Source organism: Pleurodeles waltl, chromosome 5 (genome assembly GCF_031143425.1).
Source record: "Pleurodeles waltl isolate 20211129_DDA chromosome 5, aPleWal1.hap1.20221129, whole genome shotgun sequence".
In the NCBI taxonomy this organism is placed as follows: Eukaryota; Metazoa; Chordata; class Amphibia; order Caudata; family Salamandridae; genus Pleurodeles; species Pleurodeles waltl.
This window is the reverse complement of record NC_090444.1, coordinates 24,135,850-24,161,161: the sequence shown is the minus strand read 5'-3', so window position 1 is coordinate 24,161,161 and position 25,312 is coordinate 24,135,850.

Here is a 25,312-nt window from a genome sequence, read left to right as displayed (position 1 = left end):
GGATTTCCGGACCTGAGTACCTGTGAAACAAGGGGACCAAGTCCAAGAGTCGCGACAATGTGGAGAGAGGGCAGATGCCCAGGAAATGCCAGCTGAGGGTGCAAAGAAGCTGCCACCAGATGGTAGAAGCTAGAGATTCTGCAAGAACAAAGAGGGCTAGAAACTTCCCCTTCAGAGGATGGATGTCCCACGTCGTGAAGAAGCTTGCAGAGGTGTTTCCACGCAGAAAGATTGCAAACAAGCCTTGCTAGCTGCAAGGGTCGCGGTTATGTTTTTTGGGTGCTGCTGTGGCCCAGGAGGGACCAGGATGTCGCCACTTGGATAAGGAGACAGAGGGGGCGCACAGCAAGTCAGGAAGCTCTCACAGAAGCAGGCAGCACCCGCAGAAGTACCAGAACAGGCACTTGGAAGAGGAGTGAACCGGAGTCCACCCGAAGTCAGAAAAGGGAGTCCCACGACACCGGAGGACAACTCAGAAGGTTGTGCACTGCAGGTTAGAGTGTCGGGGACCCAGGCTTGGCTCTGCACGAAGGAAATCCTGGAAGAGTGCACAGGAGGCGGAGCAGCTGCAAATCACGCGGTACCCTGTCACGTACTGCGCTGGACTTCTCACCTCTGGACTTCGGATTGGCGAATACACCAAGTCTTCAACAGGTCCTGGATGTTCCCAGATAAGGGCGACCCCTTCTAGTAGCCACGGTGCCGCTTGACAGGCTACGCCAAAGCAGACCGTATCCTCCAGAAGGAGTCCCAGAGGGAAAAAAAACCAACACTGGGGAAAAACCTCTAACAGGAACTCCTGAAGGAAAACAAGAAAAAAACAGGACTTGACAACAGGAAACAAAAATAGGCAATATCCAGGGTACAAGGCAGGAAAAAAGGAACAGGCAAAAATATCCCAAGGCAAAAGCAGGAACAAAGAACAGGCAAAAATCTCCAAGGCAAAAGCAGGAACAAAGAACAGGCAAAAATCTCCCAAGGCAAAAAAGCAGGAACAAAGATCAGGAGCGAACAGCACAACCAGAAAGAAGTGTTTGCAACGCAAGGAGGAACAAGACTGACTGACTTATGTACTGAGAAAAGAGAAGTGACATCACAGGAAAGGGAAGTAACACCATCTTGGATTGGGAAAGGCCCATAGACCAGTATAGGAAAAAAGAAGTAGTATAAAAGAAAAACAGAGCATGCTGTGACAAAAAAGACGAAGAAGACAAGATGGACACAACATGGATAGAGACAGGCAAAAGGCCCAACAAAAACCCACCACCAACAATAAAAGAAGAAAAAAGGCTACAAGTAACTGTAGCGCGACCGGGAGCGAAATATATGCTTCCCAGAAAGCATAGTCAAAAAACGCGGAGAACGGCGCTCCGAATATCGGTAGTGTGTTCCATCCGCCTGGACAGAAAGAGACGCCGCGTCAGAGCGCGGCGTTACAGTAGGTCCCCTCCCCGAGGCTCCAGGTTTGTCAGGATGATTGTCAAAAAACAGGCGAACCAAACGGGGAGCATGGACGGAGGAAGCATCTTCCCACGAACAGTCACTGAGGGGGTATCCTTTCCAGTGGACTAAAAACTGTAGTTTGCGTCGAAAAATTCTGGAATCACAGATCTCCTGGACTTCATACTCAGGCTGTCCGTTGATAGAAAGAGGAGGTGGACGTTGGCACTGGCGATGGTAAGGATTAGGAACAAAGGGTTTTAACTGGGACACATGGAAAACAGGATGAACCCTCCAGGTATGAGGTAAGCGGAGACGCACAACTACAGGATTCAGGATGTGCGAAATTCGAAAGGGCCCATAAAAATGTGGTTTGAACTTATTGGTGGAAAACCGGGATGGTAGAAATCTGGAAGAAAGCCATACCTTGTGGCCCACTTGATACAAAGGTGCGGCTTGCCGATAACGATCCGCCTTTCGCTTCATAGCTTGTTTCGAAGCTAGGAGAGTAGTGTGAAGTAGGCCCTGGATTTGACGGATCTGTCGTGAAAAAGAAGTGACTGCAGGCACAGAAGAGGATGTTCGAGAAACAGTAGTGAAAGTCCTCGGATGAAATCCATAAGTACAATAAAAGGGTGTGGTCTTGGTCGCACTATGTATTGTGTTGTTATAGGAGAACTCGGCAAGAGCAAGATATTCCGACCAATTGCTTTGTGTGGCATTACAGTAACATCTCAGATACTGCTGAAGTTCTTGATTTACTCGTTCAGTTTGCCCATTCGTTTGTGGATGGAAACCCGAGGATAAAGAAATCTCAATGTTAAAAAGGCACAAAAGGCTCTCCAGAAACGTGGGTTACCAGAGGAAGTAGGTAGAGAGCATATGAAATCCATGGATAGAGTACACCAAGGAGCGGAAGGAACCGGTAAAAGTCTTAATAAACCTGCCACCTTAGTTCGGGGTGTCTTAGTCTGGGCACAGACTGGGCATGCTGACACATAGGTTTCAGTGTCTGTCTTTAGCGAAGGCCACCAAAACGATCGCTGAAGTAGTTCCTGGGTCTTCCTGATACCTCGATGACCGGCAATAGGAGAATCATGGCACATTTGCAGGGCTTCTGTCTGCACTTTCTTGGTAGGTAGGAAGAGAGCATGTTGATGATAGAAGTAGTTGTCCTTCTTCTGCAAAAAAGGAGTCACTTTATCCTATTCTGAAGCAGACAGAAACTGGTACTCGGATTGAACGCGTTCTTGAAAAGATTGAGTAGCTCCGATGATCCTGCTAGACTCAATAAGATGTGGAGAGGAGTTCTGGGCTATGTCAGGATATCTGCGGGATAAGGCATCTGCCACTAAATTCTGGGAACCAGGTATGTACGTGATCACGAAATCGTACTGGCTAAAGAAGAAAGCCCATCGAGCCTGACGACTGTTGCGACACTGAAAGCTCCGAAGACACTGGAGATTACGGTGATCAGTCCTAGCTTCAAAAGGCTCCCTGGAACCCATCAGGAAATGCCTCCATTCCTTACAAGCTACTTTGAGAGCGAATAGTTCTCGTTCCAGTACAGAATAATTTTGTTCAGCCTCTGATAGGATATGAGACAGATAAAAGATAGGATGTTCCAATCCATCACTGTCTTGCTTCTGCAGCAGAACTGCTCCAATAGCTCTGTCTGAGGCATCAGTCACAACGATAAATTTCTTGGTATTGTCAGGATGACGCAACACGGGTGCTTGGGTAAAGGCTGTCTTTAATTCTTGAAACGCATGTTCAGCCTCCTTGGTCCAAATGAAACCCTTCTTCAGGTTCTCTTTCTTAATTGTTTGTGTTATGAAACTTTGTAGGTGGGCAAAGTTCTGAATAAACTGACGATAAAAGTTTGATAACCCAAGAAAACATTGCGTTTCTTTAATGGACGTTGGAGAAGGCCAATCTAATATGGCACTGACCTTGTCAGGATCCATGGATATTCCATGTTGATTAATACAAAACCCGAGATACCTTACTTCAGATTTATGGAACTCACACTTCTCAGGTTTACAAAACAATTGTTTTTTCTTGAGTCTTTCCAGGACTTGCAGGACATGATCTACATGTTGCTCAGGATCACGGGAATATATCAAGATATCATCCAAATAAATGACTACATATTGATTGAGTACATCAGAGAACACTGAATCCATAAATCGTTGAAAAACAGAAGGGGCGTTGGTCAGTCCAAAGGGCATAACACGATACTCTTAGTGCCCAAAAGGGGTATGGAAAGCAGTCTTCCATTCATCTCCTTCCTTGATCCGAAGGAGATGATAGGCACCCCGTAAGTCTAATTTAGTAAATATCTTGGCTCCTTGAATGGCATCCAGTATATCTCTAATTAAAGGCAGTGGATATCGATCCTTAATCGTTATTCTGTTGAGTTCACGAAAATCCACACAAGGATGCAGATCCTTAGTCTTCTTTGGGACGAAGAAGAGAGGAGCCCCAGCGGGGGACGTGGAAGGAGCAATCAAACCGTTGTGTAAGTTGTCGTCTAAATATTCCCTTAACACCTTCTTTTCTTGGTCTGTCAGAGAATACATTCGACCGAAGGGGACGACTTCATCAGGAATTAAAGGAATAGCACAGTCATAACTGCGATGAGGTGGCAAAATAGGATTACTAGGTTTCTGAAAAATCCTGATATATTCCTGATAACAATCTGGAACCCCCTGGATAATATTGATAGAGTTAGTGTTATCCTTAGTTGACTGACAGGACCTTTTTGGAGTCCAATAGGAAGTAGTAGAATAACAATTCTGTTGACAAAATGAAGACGTTAGGGATATAGTTCGTGTTTCCCAATTGATATGGGGTTGTGTCGGGCTAACCAGGGAATTCCCAAAATCATGATGTGATTTGGTGAGGCTATGAGATCAAAGGCAACGTGTTCTTGATGCCCCCCAAATGTCAAACAAAGAGTAGGAGTTGAGCACTTCTGCAGGTGCTGCCTGCTCCTGAGAGGGCTCCTTGTCTTGCTCGACGCCCCCTCTGTCCCCAGACGCAATTGGCGACATCCTGGTCCCTCCTGGGCCACAGCAGCATCCAAAAATCCTAACAGCACGATTTGCAGCTAGCAAGGCTTGTTGGCGGTCTTTCGGCGGGAAAACACTTCTGCACAACTCTCCGCGGCGTGGGGGATCCATCCTCCAAAGGGGCAGTCTCTAGCCCTTGTCATTCCTGCAGAATCCTCAGCTTCTACTGTCCAGTAGCAGCTTCTTTGCACCCACAGCTGGCATTTCCTGGGCATCTGCCCATCTCTGACTTGCTTGTGACTTTTGGACTTGGTCCCCTTGTTCCACAGGTACCCTCGACTGGAAATCCATCATTGTTGCATTGCTGGTTTGTACCTTTCCTGCAGAATTCCCCTATCACGACTTCTTTGTCCTTTGGGGAACTTTAGTGCACTTTGCACTCACTTTTCAGGGTCTTGGGGTGGGCTATTTTTCTAACCCTTATTATTTTCTAATAGTCCCAGCGACCCTCTACAAGGTCACATAGGTTTGGGGTCCATTCATGGTTCGCATTCCACTTTTGGAGTATATGGTTTGTGTTGCCGCTATCCCTATGTGTCCCCATTGCATCCTATTGTAACTATACATTGTTTGCACTGTTTTCTAAGACTATACTGCATATTTTTGGTATTGTGTACATATATCTTGTGTATATTTGCTATCCTCATACTGAGGGTACACTCTGAGATACTTTGGCATATTGTCATAAAAATAAAGTACCTTTATTTTTAGTATATCTGTGTATTGTGTTTTCTTATGATATTGTGCAAGTGACACTAGTGGTACTGCAGGAGCTTCACTCGTCTCCTAGTTCAGCCTAAGCTGCTCTGCTAAGCTACCATTATCTATCAGCCTATGCTGCTAGACACCCTACACACTAATAAGGGATAAATGGGCCTGGTGCAAGGTGCAAGTACCCCCCTGGTGCTCACTACAAGCCAGTCCAGCCTCCTACATTGGTTGTGCAGCGGTGGGATAAGTGCTTTGAGACTACTTACCACTCTTGTCATTGTACTTTTCATAAGAGAAAAATATACAAAACAAGTTCAGTGTGTGTACACATAACTAAAAAGTTTTTGAATTTCCTCTTTTCACTCTTTTCTAAGTGCTGAAAAGTTTAAAAAGTTTTTTTTTCTGTCTTTCCAAAAGTTCTGAAAAACTTTTTCTTCACTTTTTCTGTCACTTAAACTCTTTCTAAAATGTCTGGCACAGGCCAAAATGTTGATCTGTCCAAACTTGCATATGACCACCTTAGCTGGAAAGAAGCAAGGAGTCTCTGTATAGAAAGAGGTTTGAGTGTAGGGAAGAATCCTTCTTTGGAATTGTTGCTTAACATGCTTAGAGAACAAGATAAGGCCAAAAGTACCCCATCTGTTGAAAAAGTAGCTAATGGTTCCCAATCTGATCCTGGGACTCCCCAAGGAAAAGATTCAGGAAAGAAACTTCCTAGCCTGCCCATTACTAGACAGTCTAGCATAGTTGGTACTGATGTGGAGTCACACCATACAGATGGTGGTGTCTCACATCATAGCAAGAGTATTCCTTCTCACCACAGTAGAAGTGATGGTTCTGTTAACCAAGCTGTTAGGGTGCCTTCTGTAAGGGACAGGTCTCCCTCTGTCCATTCTCACCATACTTCTGTTTCAAGGCATGTCACTCCCACCCACCCTGATGACAGAATGTTAGAAAGGGAGCTCAATAGATTGAGAGTGGAACAAACCAGACTGAAGCTCAAGAAGCAACAGCTGGATTTGGATAGACAGACCTTAGAAGTAGAGAAGGAAAGACAGAAGTTGGGTTTAGAAACCCATGGTGGCAGCAGCAGTATTCCCCATAGTCATCCTGCAAAAGAGCATGATTCCAGGAATCTGCACTAGATAGTTCCCCCTTATAAGGAGGGGGATGACATTAACAAGTGGTTTGCTGCACTTGAGAGGGCCTGTGCTGTACAGGATGTCCCTCAAAGGCAGTGGGCTGCTATCCTATGGCTATCATTAAGTGGAAAAGGTAGGGATAGGCTCCTTACTGTGAAAGAAAATGAAGCCAATGATTACAAAGTTCTTAAGAATGCACTCCTGGATGGTTATGGCTTAACCACTGAACAATACAGGATAAAGTTCAGAGAGACCAAAAAGGAGTCTTCACAAGACTGGGTTGATTTCATTGACCATTCAGTGAAGGACTTGGAGGGGTGGTTACATGGCAGTAAAGTTACTGATTATGACAGCCTGTATAACTTGATCCTGAGAGAGCATATTCTTAATAATTGTGTGTCTGATTTGTTGCACCAGTACTTGGTGGACTCTGATCTGACCTCTCCCCAAGAATTGGGAAAGAAGGCAGACAAATGGGTCAGAACAAGGGTGAACAGAAAAGTTCATACAGGGGGTGACAAAGATGGCAATAAGAAGAAAGATGGTAAGTCTTCTGACAAGGGTGGGGACAAATCTAAAAATGAGTCTTCATCAGGCCCACAAAAACACTCTGGTGGGGGTGGTGGGCCTAAATCCTCTTCAAATCAAAACAAAGAAAAGAAACCATGGTGCTATTTATGTAAAATAAAAGGCCATTGGACAACAGATCCCAGTTGTCCAAAGAAAAGCACCAAGCCTCCTACCACTACAAACCCTACTGCTACACAGTGTCCCTACTAATAGTAGTGGTGGTGGGAGCAAACCTACTAATAGCCAATCTAAGGAAGTAGCTGGGCTCACTTTTGGTAACTTAGTTGGGATTGGTCTTGTTAGGGAGACCACAGAGGCTGTGTTAGTCTCTGAGGGGGCTATTGATTTAGCCACCTTAGTTGCTTGTCCCCTTAATATGGAGAAGTACAAGCAGCTACCCCTAATAAATGGTGTTGAGGTTCAGGCCTACAGGGACACAGGTGCCAGTGTCGCAATGGTGATAGAGAAATTGGTCCACCCTGAACAACACCTACTTGGTCACCAGTACCAAGTAACCGATGCTCACAACAACACACTTAGCCACCCCATGGCTGTTGTAAATCTCAACTGGGGGGGGGGTTACTGGTCCAAAGAAAGTTGTGGTAGCCTCAGATTTACCTGTAGACTGTCTACTAGGAAATTATTTGGTGACATCAGCTTGGTCAGATGTGGAGTTGGAGGCCCATGCAGCAATGCTGGGCATCCCAGGGCATATTTTTGCTTTAACCAGGGCTCAGGCCAAAAAACAAAAAGGACAGGGAAACTTGGATCCTGGAACAATGGACCAAGTGCTCCCTAAAGCTAGGGCTAGTAGAAGTAAAGCACTACCTACTATCCCTCCCTCTATCGCCTCATCCCTGGTGGCTAGTGGGCTCACTTGACCCGTGTGCCGCTTCCGGCGTCCTGTAAGTGTTTTTTGGCTTTTTCGTTTTTTCAGCGCCTCGCCGCCAGCGCTTCTGCCCCCTTTGTGCCCCCCTGATTGCTGTCTCCCCGATCGTGTATTGTGCCATTATTGTATTTCTGATTGTATTTCTGATTGTATTTTCTTATTGTAACTGCTTGTAGTTTTGCTCGTTTTCAGTGTTTTTTGCCCCTTGTGCGCTCCCCGTTCCCTGCCGCTGCCTCCCTGCGGCCCCGCCCCCCTCGCGCCCCCATTTGCCGCTCCCTCCCGCCTCCCGCCTCCCAGCTGCTCCTCCCTCCCCCCTCCCTTCTTAATGGCTGGCGCTGCGCGTCGCGAGTGAGCGAACTCTGACCTGTTTCAGGTCCTGAGCTCGCCCCCCACGACCGCAGCACCAACCTGCTGCCTTCTGCCTCTGTCCCACGAGCACGCTGCCGTTTGCGTGTTCGAGGCCCTCCTCCACCCGCAGGCATCCTCCTGCGCCTCATCCCTGGTGGCTAGTGGGCTCACTTGACCCGTGTGCCGCTTCCGCCGTCCTGTAAGTGTTTTTTGGCTTTTTCGTTTTTTCAGCGCCTCGCCGCCGGCGCTTCTGCCCCCTTTGTGCCCCCCTGATTGCTGTCTCCCCGATCGTGTATTGTGCCATTATTGTATTTCTGATTGTATTTCTGATTGTATTTTCTTATTGTAACTGCTTGTAGTTTTGCTTGTTTTCAGTGTTTTTTGCCCCTTGTGCGCTCCCCGTTCCGTGCCGCTGCCTCCCTGCGGCCCAGCCCCCCTCGCGCCCCCATTTGCCGCTCCCTCCCGCCTCCCGCCTCCCAGCTGCACGTCCCTCCCCCCTCCCTTCTTAATGGCTGGCGCTGCGCATCGCGAGTGAGCGAACTCTGACCTGTTTCAGGTCCTGAGCTCGCCCCCCACGACCGCAGCACCAACCTGCTGCCTTCTGCCTCTGTCCCACGAGCACGCTGCCGTTTGCGTGTTCGAGGCCCTCCTCCACCCGCAGGCATCCTCCTGCGCCTCATCCCTGGTGGCTAGTGGGCTCACTTGACCCGTGTGCCGCTTCCGCCGTCCTGTAAGTGTTTTTAGCTTTTTCGTTTTTTCAGCGCCTCGCCGCCGGCGCTTCTGCCCCCTTTGTGCCCCCCTGATTGCTGTCTCCCCGATCGTGTATTGTGCCATTATTGTATTTCTGATTGTATTTCTGATTGTATTTTCTTATTGTAACTGCTTGTAGTTTTGCTCGTTTTCAGTGTTTTTTGCCCCTTGTGCGCTCCACGTTCCCTGCCGCTGCCTCCCTGCGGCCCCGCCCCCCTCGCGCCCCCATTTGCCGCTCCCTCCCGCCTCCCGCCTCCCAGCTGCTCCTCCCTCCCTTCTTAATGGCTGGCGCTGCGCGTCGCGAGTGAGCGAACTCTGACCTGTTTCAGGTCCTGAGCTCGCCCCCCACGACCGCAGCACCAACCTGCTGCCTTCTGCCTCTGTCCCACGAGTACGCTGCCGTTTGCGTGTTCGAGGCCCTCCTCCACCCGCAGGCATCCTCCTGCGCCTCATCCCTGGTGGCTAGTGGGCTCACTTGACCCGTGTGCCGCTTCCGGCGTCCTGTAAGTGTTTTTTGGCTTTTTCGTTTTTTCAGCGCCTCGCCGCCGGCGCTTCTGCCCCCTTTGTGCCCCCCTGATTGCTGTCTCCCCGATCGTGTATTGTGCCATTATTGTATTTCTGATTGTATTTCTGATTGTATTTTCTTATTGTAACTGCTTGTAGTTTTGCTCGTTTTCAGTGTTTTTTGCCCCTTGTGCGCTCCCCGTTCCCTGCCGCTGCCTCCCTGCGGCCCCGCCCCCCTCGCGCCCCCATTTGCCGCTCCCTCCCGCCTCCCGCCTCCCAGCTGCTCCTCCCTCCCCCCTCCCTTCTTAATGGCTGGCGCTGCGCGTCCGCGCAGCGGGCGCGCCGCTGGTGCGCCGGAGGCGCGCCAGAGGCAAGCCCGTCTGCGCCCGTCCACGCCTGGACCGCGCCCAGCGCCACACCCCCTGGCCCTCGCGCCCCCCGCATCCGCTACTCGATCAACGAACTCCGCGCCTTCAACCCCGGCCCCTCCACTGAATGCTGCCGGGCGTCCCCGAAGCACACTAAAGGACCTTTTTCCTGCCGTACCTGCAACTTCTCCTGCATCAGAACGACCAATCCAACTACTGAAACATTCAACCCCAACCACCTGAACTGCATCCTCATCAACACCCGCTCCGCACGAAAACACGCCATCGAGCTCTGGGATTTGCTCGACACCACTGCTCCTGACGTGGCTTTCCTGACCGAAACCTGGTGGAACGACTCCTCGTCTCCGGACATCGCCATCGCCATACCGGACGGCTACAAAATCACCAGAAGAGATCGAACCAACGGAATCGGCGGCGGAATAGCCATCGCTCACAAAGCTACCCTCTAAATCCACACCCACTCGGACGACACCCTCAGGACAGCCGAACACCTCCACTTCCAGATCCACACGGACCCCAACACGACCCTCAGAGGAACCCTCATATACCGCCCTCCAGGACTAAGAGCCCCCTTCAGCGACACCATCGCCGACCTCGCAAGCACCCACGTCCTCGCTTCCCCGGATTACATCCTCCTGGGAGATCTGAACTACCATCTGGAAAATGCCAACGACGTCAACACCGCATCACTGACCTCCAACCTCCTCAACCTCGGACTCCGCCAGCTAGTCAACACGCCCACCCACATCGCCGGACACACCCTTGACCCCCTCTTCACCTCAAGCAACCACATTTCCTTCAGCCACACCTCCGAACTCCACTGGACCGACCATCACTGCGTCCATTTCACCTATAAGAAAACCACAGAGCAACACCACATCCAGCTACCTCCCCACCGCCGCTGGGGCAAAGTCACCCAAGACCAACTGACCAGCACCCTCATCAACAACCTTCCACCCGACGCAACCGACCCGAGCACAGCCGCCATCAACCTCCATCAATGGATCCTCGACTGCGCCAACACCCTTGCCCCACTCAAGAAACCCACCGCCATCCAAGGAAAGAAAAAACCAGCCTGGTTCACAGACGATCTAACCACCTCCAAAAGCATCTGCCAGAAGCTCAAAAAGAAATGGATCCAAGAACGCACACCCGACAACCTCGCCGCCCTCAAAAACGCCAACCGCGAACACCACCAACGGATCCGCATCGCCAAGCGCGCCCACTTCACCGAACGCATCAACAACAATGCCCACGACTGCAAAGAACTCTTCGGCATCGTGAAGGAACTCTCCAATCCAAAAGCCAACTCCAACGACATCCCGCCCTCCCAGAAACTCTGCGACGACCTCTCCACCTTCTTCCACCAGAAAATCGCTACCATCCACGACAGCTTCAACACCGGTCCACCGCCAGACCCCACCCCCGACGTCTCCTCCCGCGACTGCCGCCTCACCGCCTGGACCCACGTGTACGAGGCAGAAACCATAACAACCATGAACACCATCCACTCAGGCTCCCCCACGGACCCCTGCCACCATCATGTTTTCAACTCAGCCAACGCCACCATCGCCCCCGAACTCCGCAAGATCATCAACCTCTCCTTCACTTCTGCCACCTTCCCGGACAGCTGGAAACACGCAGAAATCCAACCCCTCCTCAAAAAACCCAAGGCCGACCCCAACGATCTCAAAAACTTCCGTCCGATCTCTCTCCTCCCTTTTCCAGCGAAAGTCATCGAGAAGATCGTCAACACTCAGCTCACCCACTTCCTCGAAGACAATTCCATCCTGGACCCCTCACAATCCGGATTCAGACGAAACCACAGCACTGAGACTGCTCTCCTCGCCGCCACAGATGACATCAGACATCAAATGGACAACGGCGAAACCTCAGCCCTCATCCTCCTCGACCTATCAGCCGCCTTTGACACCGTCTGCCACCGCACCCTACTGACCCGCCTCCAGGAAGCCGGCATCCAAGATAAAGCCCTCCACTGGATCTCATCCTTCCTCTCCGACAGAACGCAGAGAGTCCGTCTCTCCCCTTTCCGCTCCAAAGCCACCAACCTCATCTGCGGTGTCCCCCAAGGATCCTCCCTCAGCCCTACGTTGTTCAACGTCTACATGGCCCCCCTCGCTCAACTGGCCCGCCAACATCATCTCAGCATCATCTCCTACGCCGACGAAACCCAGCTCGTCCTCTCCCTGACCAAAGACCCGCTCACCGCCAAAACAAACCTCCACGAGGGACTAAAATCCATCGCCGATTGGATGAACAACAGTCGCCTGAAACTCAACTCCGACAAGACGGAAGTCCTCATCCTCGGGCGCACTCCCTCGGCCTGGAACGACTCATGGTGGCCCTCCGTCCTCGGACCCCCGCCCACCCCTGCCAGCCACGCAAGAAACCTCGGCTTCATCCTGGACTCCGCCCTCACCATGTCCAAACAGGTCAGCGCCGTCTCCTCCTCCTGTTTCAACACCCTTCGAATGCTCCGCAGAATCTTCAAGTGGATTCCAACAGAAACCAGAAAGACGGTGACCCAGGCCCTCGTCAGCAGCAGACTTGACTACGGCAACGCACTCTACACAGGCATCCCAACCAAAGACATCAAACGACTCCAACGTATCCAAAATGCCTCCGCCCGACTGATCCTCGACATACCCCGCCGAAGTCACATCTCCCCTCACCTAAAGGAACTCCACTGGCTCCCGGTAGACAAGAGGATCACCTTTAAACTCCTGACCCACGCTCACAAGGCACTTCACAACACCGGACCCTCCTACCTCAACACCAGACTTAACTTCTACACTCCAACACGTCAACTCCGATCCGCCAACCTCGCCCTCGCCATCGTACCCCGAATCCAGCGCAAGACATCCGGCGGCAGATCCTTCTCCTTCCTCGCCGCCAAGACCTGGAACTCTCTCCCCACATCTCTTCGCCAGACCCAGGACCTCCTCGCATTCAGAAGGCTCCTCAAGACCTGGCTCTTCGACCGCTAAATCAGCAGCGCTCCCCCCCCCCCCTCAGCGCCTCGAAACCCTGACGGGTACATAGCGCGCTTTATAAATACTATGATTGATTGATTGATTACAGTGGATTCTACTTCTGAGGCAGAAGAATTTCCACCCTGTGCAGAACCTACACCAGAGGAGCTGGAAGCAGACACTGCTGAGCTTTTGGGTGAAGGGGGGCCTGCCAGGGAGGAGCTGAGTGTGGCACAGCAGACCTGTCCCACACTAGAGGGTCTAAGACAGCAAGCTGTCAAACAAGCTAATGGGGATGTCAGTGACTCGCACAGAGTTTACTGGGAGGACAACCTCTTGTACACTGAGGCAAGGGTTCCTAAACCTGGAGCTGCCAGGAGATTAGTGATTCCTCAGGAGTACAGAAAGTTCTTCCTAACTCTTGCTCACAACATTCCCCTGGCTGGACATTTGGGGCAAATGAAAACTTGGGACAGGCTTGTTTCCTTGTTTCATTGGCTTAGAATGTCTGAGGACACAAAACATTTTTGTAAGTCCTGTGAAACCTGTCAAGCCAGTGGCAAGACAGGTGGCACCCTAAAGGCACCCCTTATTCCACTGCCTGTGGTTGGGGTTCCCTTTGAAAGGGTAGGGGTTGACATAGTTGGCCCCCTTGACCCTCCTACTGCTTCAGGCAATAGGTTTATCTTGGTGGTAGTGGACCATGCCACCAGATATCCTGAAGCAATTCCTCTAAGGACCACTACAGCTCCTGCAGTGGCAAAGGCCCTCCTGGGAATATTTTCCAGGGTGGGCTTCCCAAAAGAGGCAGTTTCAGACAGAGGAAGCAATTTCATGTCTGCTTACTTGAAGGCCATGTGGAAGGAGTGTGGGGTGACATACAAGTTCACCACACCCTATCATCCACAAACAAATGGACTGGTGGAGAGATTTAACAAAACTCTCAAAGGCATGATTATGGGACTCCCAGAAAAACTCTGCAGGAGATGGGATATCCTTTTACCATGCCTCCTTTTTGCCTACAGGGAGGTACCCCAGAAAGGAGTGGGCTTCAGCCCCTTTGAACTCCTCTTTGGACACCCTGTTAGGGGTCCACTAACACTTGTCAAGGAGGGTTGGGAACAACCTTTAAAAGCTCCAAAACAAGATATTGTGGATTATGTACTTGGCCTCCGATCAAGGATGGCTGAGTACATGAAAAAGGCCAGTAAAAACCTTCATGCCAGCCAAGAGCTCCAAAAGCAATGGCATGATCAGAAGGCTGTTTTGGTTCAGTACCAACCAGGGCAGAAAGTGTGGGTCTTGGAGCCTGTGGCCCCAAGAGCACTCCAAGATAAATGGAGTGGGCCCCACACAATTGTTGAGAAAAAGGGTGAAGTCACCTACTTAGTTGACTTAGGCACTGCCAGGAGTCCCCTTAGGGTGCTCCATGTCAATCGCCTGAAACCCTACTATGACAGGGCTGATCTCACCCTGCTCATGGCAACTGATGAGGGACAGGAAGAATACAGTGATCCTCTACCTGATCTCTTCTCTTCCACAGAACAAGATGCTCTGGTGGAAGGGGTAGTTTTGGCTTATTGTCTTACTGCTGAGCAGAAAGACCATTACATAAATCTCCTGGGTCAGTTTTCTGAACTCTTCTCTACTGTGCCAGGTACCACTTCTTGGTGTGAGCACACTATGGATACTGGAGACAGCTTGCCTGTCAAAAGTAAGATCTATAGGCAGCCTGACCATGTCAGGGACTGCATAAAGCAAGAGGTGCAGAAAATGTTAGAACTAGTAGTGGTTGAGACTCTGAAAGTCCATGGGCTTCTCCTGGGGTACTTGTACCAAAATCTCATTCCAAAGATGGAAAGAAGGAAATGCGGTTTTGTGTAGACTACAGAGGTCTCAACCAGGTAACCAAAACTGATGCTCACCCTATACCTAGGGCAGATGAGCTCATAGATACACTGGCATCTGCCAAGTATCTAAGCACTTTTGATTTGACTGAAGGGTATTGGCAGATCAAATTATCAGAAGATGCTAAACCGAAAACTGCATTTTCAACCATTGGAGGCCATTACCAGTTCACAGTCATGCCTTTTGGATTGAAAAATGCACCTGCCACTTTTCAGAGGTTGGTGAACACAGTCCTGCAAGGGCTGGAAGCTTTCAGTGCACCATATTTGGACGATATAGCTGTCTTTAGCTCCAGCTGGGATGATCACCTGGTCCACCTATGGAAAGTCTTAGAGGCCCTGCAAAAGGCAGGCCTCACTATCAAGGCTTCAAAGTGCCAGATAGGGCAGGGAAAGGTGGTTTATCTGGGACACCTTGTTGGTGGGGAACACATTGCACCACTTCAGGGGAAAATCCAAACAATTATTGATTGGGTTCCCCCTACTACTCAGACTCAGGTGAGAGCCTTCCTAGGCCTCACTGGGTATTACAGGAGGTTCATTAAGAACTATGGCTCCATAGCAGCCCCTCTTAATGACCTAACATCCAAGAAAATGCTTAAAAAGGTATTATGGACAGCAAACTGTCAGAAAGCTTTTGAGGAGCTGAAGCAGGCCATGTGCTCTGCACCTGTCCTGAAAAGCCCTTGTTACTCTAAAAACTTCTATGTCCAAACTGATGCATCTGAATTAGGAGTAGGGGCAGTCCTATCACAACTTAATTCTGAGGGCCAGGATCAACCTGTTGCTTTTATTAGTAGGAGGTTGACCCCTAGAGAAAAGCGTTGGTCTGCCATTGAGAGGGAGGCCTTTGCTGTGGTCTGGGCACTGAAGAAGTTGAGGCCATACCTGTTTGGCACTCACTTCATTGTTCAGACAGACCACAAACCTCTACTTTAGCTAAAACAAATGAAAGGTGTAAATCCTAAATTGTTGAGGTGGTCCATATCCCTACAGGGAATGGACTATACAGTGGAACATAGACCTGGGAGTAGCCACTCCGATGCAGATGGACTCTCCAGATATTTCCACTTAGACAATGAAGACCCATCAGGGAATGACTAGTCTTATTGTCCTTCGTTTGGGGGGGGGGGGGTTATGTAGGAAAGTACCATCCTGCCTGGCATGTAAACCCCATTTTTTCACTGTATATATGTTGTTTTAGTTGTATGTGTCACTGGGACATAGCCAGCCAGGGCCCCAGTTCTCATAAGTGTGCCTGAATGTGTTACCTGTGTAGTGACTAACTGTCTCACTGAGGCTCTGCTATCCAGAACCTCAGTGGTTATGCTCTCTCATTTCTTTCAAATTGTCAATAACAGGCTAGTGACCAATTTTACCAATTTACATTGGCTTTCTGGAACACCCTTATAATTCCCTAGTATATGGTACTGAGGTACCCAGGGTATTGGGGTTCCAGGAGATCCCTATGGGCTGCAGCATTTCTTTTGCCACCCATAGGGAGCTCTGACAATTCTTACACAGGCCTGCCACTGCAGCCTGAGTGAAATAACGTCCATGTTATTTCACAGCCATTTACCACTGCACTTAAGTAACTTATAAGTCACCTACATGTCTAACCTTTACCTGGTAAAGGTTAGGTGCAAAGTTACTTAGTGTGAGGGCACCCTGGCACTAGCCAAGATACCCCCACATTGTTCAGGGCAAATTCCCCGAACTTTGTGAGTGCGGGGACACCATTACACGCGTGCACTACACATAGGTCACTACCTATGTGAAGCTTCACAATGGTAAATCCAAATATGGCCATGTAACATGTCTATGATCATGGAATTGCCCTCTCTATGCCATCCTGGCATAGTTGGCACAATCCCATGATCCCAGTGGTCTGAAGCACAAACACTGGTACTGCCAAACTGCCTTTCCAGGGGTTTCCCTGCAGCAGCTGCTGCTGTCAACCCCTCAGACAGGTTTCTGCCCCCCTGGGGTCAAGCCAGGCTTGTCCCAGGATGGCAGAACAAAGGACTTCCTCTGAGAGAGGGTGTTACACCCTCTCCCTTTGGAAAATGGTGTGAAGGCAGGGGAGGAGTAGCCTCCCCCAGCCTCTGGAAATGCTTTCATGGGCACAGATGTGCCCATTTCTGCATAAGCCAGTCTACACCGGTTCAGGGACCCCTTAGCCCTGCTCTGCCGCGAAACTGGACAAAGGAAAGGGGAGTGACCACTCCCCTGACCTGCACCTCCCCTGGGAGGTGTCCAGAGCTCCTCCAGTGTGCTCCAGACTTCTGCCATTTGGAAACAGAGGTGCTGCTGGCACACTGGACTGCTCTGAGTGGCCAGGGCCAGCAGGTGAGTCAGAGACTCCTTCTGATAGGCTCCTTCAGGTGTTGCTAGCCTATCCTCTCTCCTAAGTAGCCAAGCCCTCTTTTCTGGCTATTTAGGGTCTCTGCTTTGGGGATTTCCTTAGATAACGAATGCAAGAGCTCATCAGAGTTCCTCTGCATCTCTCTCTTCACCTTCTGCCAAGGAATCGACTGCTGACCGTGCTGGAAGCCTGCAAAACTGCAACAAAGTAGCAAAGACGACTACTGCAACTCTGTAACGCTGATCCTGCCGCCTTCTCGACTGTTTTCCTGGTGGTGCATGCTGTGGGGGTAGTCTGCCTCCTCTCTGCACTAGAAGCTCCGAAGAAATGTCCAGTGGGTCGACGGAATCGTCCCCCTGCTACCGCAGGCACCAAAGAACTGCATCACCGGTCCCCTGGGTCTCCTCTCAGCAAGACGAGCGAGGTCCCTTGAATCCAGCAACTGTGTCCAAGTGACTGCCACAGTCCAGTGACTCTTCAGTCCAAGGTTGGTGGAGGTAAGTCCTTGCCTCCCCACGCCAGACTGCATTGCTGGGAACCGCAAATTTTGCAGCTACTCCGGCCTCTGTGCACTTCCGGTGGAAATCCTTTGTGCACAGCCAAGCCTGGGTCCACGGCACTCTAACCTGCATTGCACGACTTTCTAAGTTGGTCTCCTGCGACGTGGGACTCCTTTGTGCAACTTCGGGTGAGCACCGCTTCACTCTTCTTCGAAGTGGCTGTTCCGGCACTTCTGTGGGTGCTGCCTGCTTCTGAGAGGGCTCCTTGTCTTGCTCGACGCCGCTTCTGTCCCCAGACGCAATTGGCGACATCCTGGTCCCTCCTGTGCCACAGCAGCATCCAAAAACCCTAACTGCATGATTTGCAGCTAGCAAGGCTTGTTGGCGGTCTTTCGGTGGGAAAATACTTCTGCAAAACTCTCCACGGCGTGGGGGATCCGTCCTCCAAAGGGGAAGTCTCTAGCCCTTGTCGTTCCTGCAGAATCCTCAGCTTCTACTGTCCAGTAGCAGCTTCTTTGCACCCACAGCTGGCATTTCCTGGGCATCTGCCCATCTCCGACTTACTTGGGACTTTTGGACTTGGTCCCCTTGTTCCACAGGTACCCTCGACTGGAAATCCATCATTGTTGCATTGCTGGTTTGTGTCTTTCCTGCAGAATTCCCCTATCACGACTTCTTTGTCCTTTGGGGAACTTTAGTGCATTTTGCACTCACTTTTCAGGGTCTTGGGGTGGGCTATTTTTCTAACCCTTATTATTTTCTAATAGTCCCAGCGACCCTCTACAAGGTCACATAGGTTTGGGGTCCATTCGTGGTTCGCATTCCACTTTTGGAGTATATGGTTTGTGTTGCCCCTATCCCTATGTGTCCCCATTGCATCCTATTGTAACTATACATTGTTTGCACTGTTTTCTAAGACTATACTGCATATTTTTGGTATTGTGTAGATATATCTTGTGTATATCTGCTATCCTCATACTGACGGTACACTCTGAGATACTTTGGCATATTGTCATAAAAATAAAGTACCTTTATTTTTAGTATATCTGTGTATTGTGTTTTCTTATGATATTGTGCAAGTGACACTAGTGGTACTGTAGGAGCTTCACTCGTCTCCTAGTTCAGCCTAAGCTGCTCTGCTAAGCTACCATTATCTATCAGCCTATGCTGCTAGACCCCCTATACACTAATAAGGGATAACTAGGCATGGTGCAAGGTGCAAGTACCCCCCTGGTGCTCACTACAAGCCAGTCCAGCCTCCTACATACACAATACCAAGAATATGCAGTAATAGCAAAAGGAAGTATTGCAAGCAGTGTAAAATTACAATAGATTGCAATAGGAGCACATAGATATAGGGGCAACACAAACCATATACTCCAAAAGTGGAATGCGAATAACGTATGGACCCCAAAACTATGTGAGCTCGTAGAGGGTCGCTGGGACTGTATGAAAACAGTGAAGGTTAGAAAAATAGCCCACCCCAAGACCCTGAAAAGTAGGTGTAAAGTGCACATAAATTCCCCAGAGAGCACAGAAGTCGTGATAGGGGATTTCTGCAAGGAAGACCAACAACAGCAATGCAACCAAAGTGGATTTCCGGACAAGAGTATCTGTGGAACAACGGGACCAAGTCCAAGAGTCGCGACAAAGTCGAGATTGGGCAGATTCCCAGGAAATGCCAGCTGAAGGTGCAAAGGAGCTGCCACCGGATGGTAGAAGCTGTGGATTCTGCAAGAACAAAGAAGGCTAGAAACTTCCCCTTTGGAGGATGGATGTCCCACGTCGTGTAGAAGACTGCAGAGGTGTTCCCATGCAGAAAGACCGCAAACAAGCCTTGCTAGCTGCAAGGGTCGCGGTTAGGGTTTTTGGATGCTGCTGTGGCCCAGGAGAGACCAGGATGTCGCCAATTGGATGAGGAGACAGAGGGGGCGCCTGTAGGAGGCTGGAGTGGCTTGTAGTGAGTACCAAGGGGTACTTGCACCTTGCACCAGGCCCAGTTATCCCTTATTAGTGTATAGGGTGTCTAGCAGCTTAGGCTGATAGATAATGGTAGCTTAGCAGAGCAGCTTAGGCTGAACTAGGAGATGTGTGAAGCTACTACAGTACCACAAGTGTCACTTGCACAATACCATAAGAAAACACAATACACAGTTATACTAAAAATAAAGGTACTTTATTTTTATGACAATATGTCACAGTATCTCAGAGTGTACCCTCAGAGTGAGGATAGCAAATATACACAAGTTATATGTACACAGTACTAAAAATATGCAGTATAGTCTTAGAAAACAATGTATAGTTACAATAGGATGCAAAGGAGATATATAGGGATAGGGGCAACACAAACCATATACTCCAAAAGTGGAATGCGAACCACGAATGGACCCCAAACCTATGTGACCTTGTAGAGGGTCGCTGGGACTATTAGAAAATAGTGAGAGTTGGAAAATTAGCCCTCCCCAAGACCCTGAAAAGTGAGTGCAAAGTGCACTAAAGTTCCCCAAGAGACAAAGAAGTCGTAATAGAGGAATAATGCAGGAAAGACACAAACCAACAATGCAAAAACTGTGGATTTCCAATCTAGGGTACCTGTGGAACAAGGGGACCAAGTCCAAAAGTCACAAGCAAGTCGGAGATGGGCAAATGCCCAGGAAATGCCAGCTGCGGGTGCAAAGAAGCTTTGACTGGACAGAAGAAGCAAAGGTTTCTGCAGAAAAAAAAAGGGCTAGAGAGTTCCCCTTTGGTGGACGGATCCCACTCGCCTTGGAGATTTGTGCAGAAGTGTTTTCCCTCCGAAAGGACGCCAACAAGCCTTGCTAGCTGCAAATCGTGCGGTTGGCGTTTTTGGACGCTGCTGAGGCCCAGGAGGGACCAGGAGGTCGCAAATTGGACCTGGAGAGTGAGGGGACGTCGAGCAAAACAAGGAGCCCTCTCTGAAGCAGTTAGCACCCAGAGAAGTGCCAGAAACAGGCACTACGAGGATGTGTGAAACGGTGCTCGCCGAAGTTGCACAAAGGAGTCCCACATCGCTGGAGACCAACTTAGAAAGTCGTGCAATGCAGGTTAGAGTGCCGTGGACCCAGGCTTGGCTGTGCACAAAGGATTTCCGCCGGAAGTGCACAGGGGCCGGAGAAGTTGCAAAAGTCGTGGTTACCAACAATGCAGTCTGGAGTGGGGAGGCAAGGACTTACCTCCACCAAACTTGGACTGAAGAGTCACTGGACAGTGGCAGTCTCTTGGACAGAGTTGCTGGATTCAAGGGACCTCGCTCGTCGTGCTGAGAGGAGACCCAAGGGACCAGTAATGCAGCTTTTTGGTGCCTGCGGTTGCAGAGGGAAGATTCCGTCGACCCACAGGAGATTTCTTCAGAGCTTCTGGTGCAGAGAGGAGGCAGACTACCCCCACAGCATGCACAAGCAGGAAAACAGTCGAGAAGGCGGCAGGATCAGCGTTACAGAGTTGCAGTAGTCGTCTTTGCTACTATGTTGCAGGTTTGCAGGCTTCCAGCGCGGTCAGCAGTCGATTCCTTATCAGAAGGTGAAGAGAGAGATGCAGAGGAACTCGGATGAGCTCTTGCATTCGTTATCTAAAGTTTCCCCAGAGACAGAGACCCTAAATAGCCAGAAAAGAGGGTTTGGCTACCTAGGAGAGAGGATAGGCTAGCAACACCTGAAGGAGCCTATCACAAGGAGTCTCTGACGTCACCTGGTGGCACTGGCCACTCAGAGCAGTCCAGTGTGCCAGCAGCACCTCTGTTTCCAAGATGGCAGAGGTCTGGAGCACACTGGAGGAGCTCTGGACACCTCCCAGGGGAGGTGCAGGTCAGGGGAGTGGTCACTCCCCTTTCCTTTGTCCAGTTTCGCACCAGAGCAGGGGCTAAGGGGTCCCTGAACCGGTGTAGACTGGCTTATGCAGAATTGGGCACATTTGTGCCCAAGAAAGCAATTACAGAGGCTGGGGGAGGCTACTCCTCCCCTGCCTTCACACCATTTTCCAAAGGGAGAGGGTGTAACACCCTCTCTCAGAGGAAGTCCTTTGTTCTGCCATCCTGGGACAAGCCTGGCTTGACCCCAGGTGGGCAGAAATCTGTCTGAGGGGTTGGCAGCAGCAGCAGCTGCAGTGAAACCCCAGGAAAGGCAGTTTGGCAGTACCAGGGTCTGTGCTACAGACCACTGGGATCATGGAATTGTCCCAATAATGCCAGGATGGCATAGAGGGGGTCATTCCATGATCTTAGACATGTTACATGGCCATATTCGGAGTTACCATTGTGAAGCTACATATAGGTAGTGACCTATATGTAGTGCACGCGTGTAATGGTGTCCCCGCACTCACAAAGTTCAGGGAATTGGCTCTGAACAATGTGGGGGCACCTTGGCTAGTGCCAGTGTGCCCTCACACTTAGTAACTTTGCACCTAACCTTTACCAGGTAAAGGTTAGACATATAGGTGACTTATAAGTTACTTAAGTGCAGTGTAAAATGGCTGTGAAATAACGTGGACGTTATTTCACTCAGGCTGCAGTGGCAGGCCTGTGTAAGAATTGTCAGAGCTCCCTATGGGTGGCAAAAGAAATGCTGCAGCCCATAGGGATCTCCTGGAACCCCAATACCCTGGGTACCTCAGTACCATATACTAGGGAATTATAAGGGTGTTCCAGAAAGCCAATGTAAATTGGTAAAATTGGTCACTAGCCTGTTAGTGACAATTTGAAAGAAATGAGAGAGCATAACCACTGAGGTTCTGATTAGCAGAGCCTCAGTGAGACAGTTAGTCACTACACAGGTAACACAGTCAGGCACACTTATGAGCACTGGGGCCCTGGAGAACAGGGTCCCAGTGACACATACAACTAAAACAACATATATACAGTGAAAAATGGGGGTAACATGCCAGGCAAGATGGTACTTTCCTACACAACCCCCCCCCAAACGAAGGACAATAAGACTAGCCATTACCTGATGAGTCTTCATTGTCTAAGTGGAAATATCTGGAGAGTCCATCTGCATTGGAGTGGCTACTCCCAGGTCTATGTTCCACTGTATAGTCCATTCCCTGTAGGGATATGGACCACATCAACAATTTAGGATTTTCACCTTTCAATTGTTTTAGCCAAAGTAGAGGTTTGTGGCCTGTCTGAACAATGAAGTGAGTGCCAAACAGGTATGGCCTCAACTTCTTCAGTGCCCAGACCACAGCAAAGGCCTCCCTCTCTATGGCAGACCAACGCTTTTCTCTAGGGGTCAACCTCCTACTAATAAAAGCAACAGGTTGATCCTGGCCCTCAGAATTGAGTTGTGATAGGACTGCCCCTACTCCTAATTCAGATGCATCAGTTTGGACATAGAATTTTTTAGAGTAACAAGGGCTTTTCAGGACAGGTGCAGAGCACATGGCCTGCTTCAGCTCCTCAAAAGCTTTCTGACAGTTTGCTGTCCATAATACCTTTTTAGGCATCTTTTTTGAAGTGAGGTCATTAAGAGGGGCTGCAATGGAGCCATAGTTCTTAATGAACCTCCTGTAATACCCAGTGAGGCCTAGGAAGGCTCTCACCTGAGTCTGTGTGGTAGGGGGAACCCAATCAACAATTGTTTGGATTTTCCCCTGTAGTGGTGCAATCTGTTCCCCACCAACAAGGTGTCCCAGATAAGCCACCTTACCCTGCCCTATCTGGCACTTTGAAGCCTTGATAGTGAGGCCTGCCTTTTGCAGGGCCTCCAAAACTTTCCATAGGTGGACCAGGTGATCATCCCAGCTGGAGCTAAAGACAGCTATATCGTCCAGATATGCTGCACTGAAAGCTTCCAGCCCTTGTAGGACTGTGTTCACCAACCTCTGAAAAGTGGCAGGTGCATTCTTCAAACCAAAAGGCATTACAGTAAACTGGTAATGTCCTCCAATGGTCGAAAATGCAGTCTTAGGTTTAGCATCTTCTGACAATTTGATCTGCCAATACCCTGCAGTCAAATCAAAAGTGCTTAGATACTTGGCAGATGCCAGTGTATCTACGAGCTCATCTGCCCTGGGTATAGGGTGAGCATCAGTTTTGGTTACAAGGTTGAGACCTCTATAGTCGACACAAAACCGCATTTCCTTCTTTCAATCTTTGGAATGGGGTTTTGGTACAAGTACCACAGGAGAGGCCCATGGACTTTCAGAGTGCTCAACCACTCCTAGCTCTAACATTTTCTGAACTTCTTGCTTTATGCAGTCCCTGACATGGTCAGGCTGCCTATAGATCTTACTTTTGACAGGCAAGCTGTCTCCAGTATCTATAGTGTGCTTACACCAAGAAGTGGTACCTGGCACAGTAGAGAAGAGTTCAGAAAACTGACCCAGGAGATTTATGCAATTGTCTTTCTGCTCAGCAGTAAGACAATCAGCCAAAACTACACCTTCCACAAGAGCATCTTGTTCTGCGGAAGAGAAGAGATCAGGTAGAGGATCACTGTCTTCTTCCTGTCCCTCATCAGTTGCCATGAGCAGGGTGAGATCAGCCCTGTCATAGTAGGGTTTCAGGCGGTTTACATGGAGCACCCTAAGGGGACTCCTTGCAGTGCCTAAGTCAACTAAATAAGTGACTTCACCCTTTTTCTCAACAATTGTGTGGGGTCCACTCCATTTATCTTGGAGTGCTCTTGGGGCCACAGGCTCCAAGACCCACACTTTCTGTCCTGGTTGGTACTGCACCAAAACAGCCTTCTGATCATGCCATTGCTTCTGGAGCTCTTGGCTGGCCTGAAGGTTCTTACTGGCCTTTTTCATATACTCAGCCATCCTTGATCTGAGGCCAAGTACATAATCCACAATATCCTGCTTAGGAGCTTTTAAAGGTTGTTCCCAACCCTCCTTTACAAGTGTGAGTGGACCCCTAACAGGGTGTCCAAAAAGAAGTTCAAAGGGGCTGAAGCCCACTCCTTTCTGGGGTTCCTCCCTGTAGGCAAAAAGGAGGCATGGTAGAAGGATATCCCATCTCCTGCGGAGTTTTTCAGGGAGACCCATAATCATGCCTTTGAGAGTTTTGTTAAATCTCTCCACCAGTCCATTTGTTTGTGGATGATAGGGTGTTGTGAACTTATACGTTACACCACACTCCTTCCACATGGCCTTTAAGTATGCAGACATGAAATTGCTTCCCCTGTCTGATACTACTTCCTTTGGGAAGCCCACCCTGGAAAATATTCCCAGGAGGGCCTTTGCCACTGCAGGAGCTGTAGTGGTCCTTAAAGGAATAGCTTCAGGATATCTTGTGGCATGGTCCACTACCACTAAGATGAATCTATTGCCTGAAGCAGTAGGAGGGTCAAGGGGGCCAACTATGTCAACCCCTACCCTTTCAAAGGGAACCCCAACCACAGGTAGTGGAATAAGGGGTGCCTTTGGAGTGCCACCTGTCTTGCCACTGGCTTGACAGGTTTCACAGGACTTACAAAAATCTTTTGTGTCCTCAGACATCCTAGGCCAATGAAACAAAGGAACAAGCCTGTCCCAAGTTTTCATTTGTCCTAGGTGCCCAGCTAGGGGAATGTCATGTGCCAGTGTTAGGAGGAACTTTCTGTACTCCTGAGGAATCACTAATCTCCTGGCAGCTCCAGGTTTAGGATCCCTATGCTCAGTGTACAAGAGGTTGTCCTCCCAGTAAACTCTGTGAGAGTCACTGACATCCCCATTAGCCTGTTTGACAGCTTTATGTATCAGACCCTCTAATGTGGGACAGGTTTGCTGTG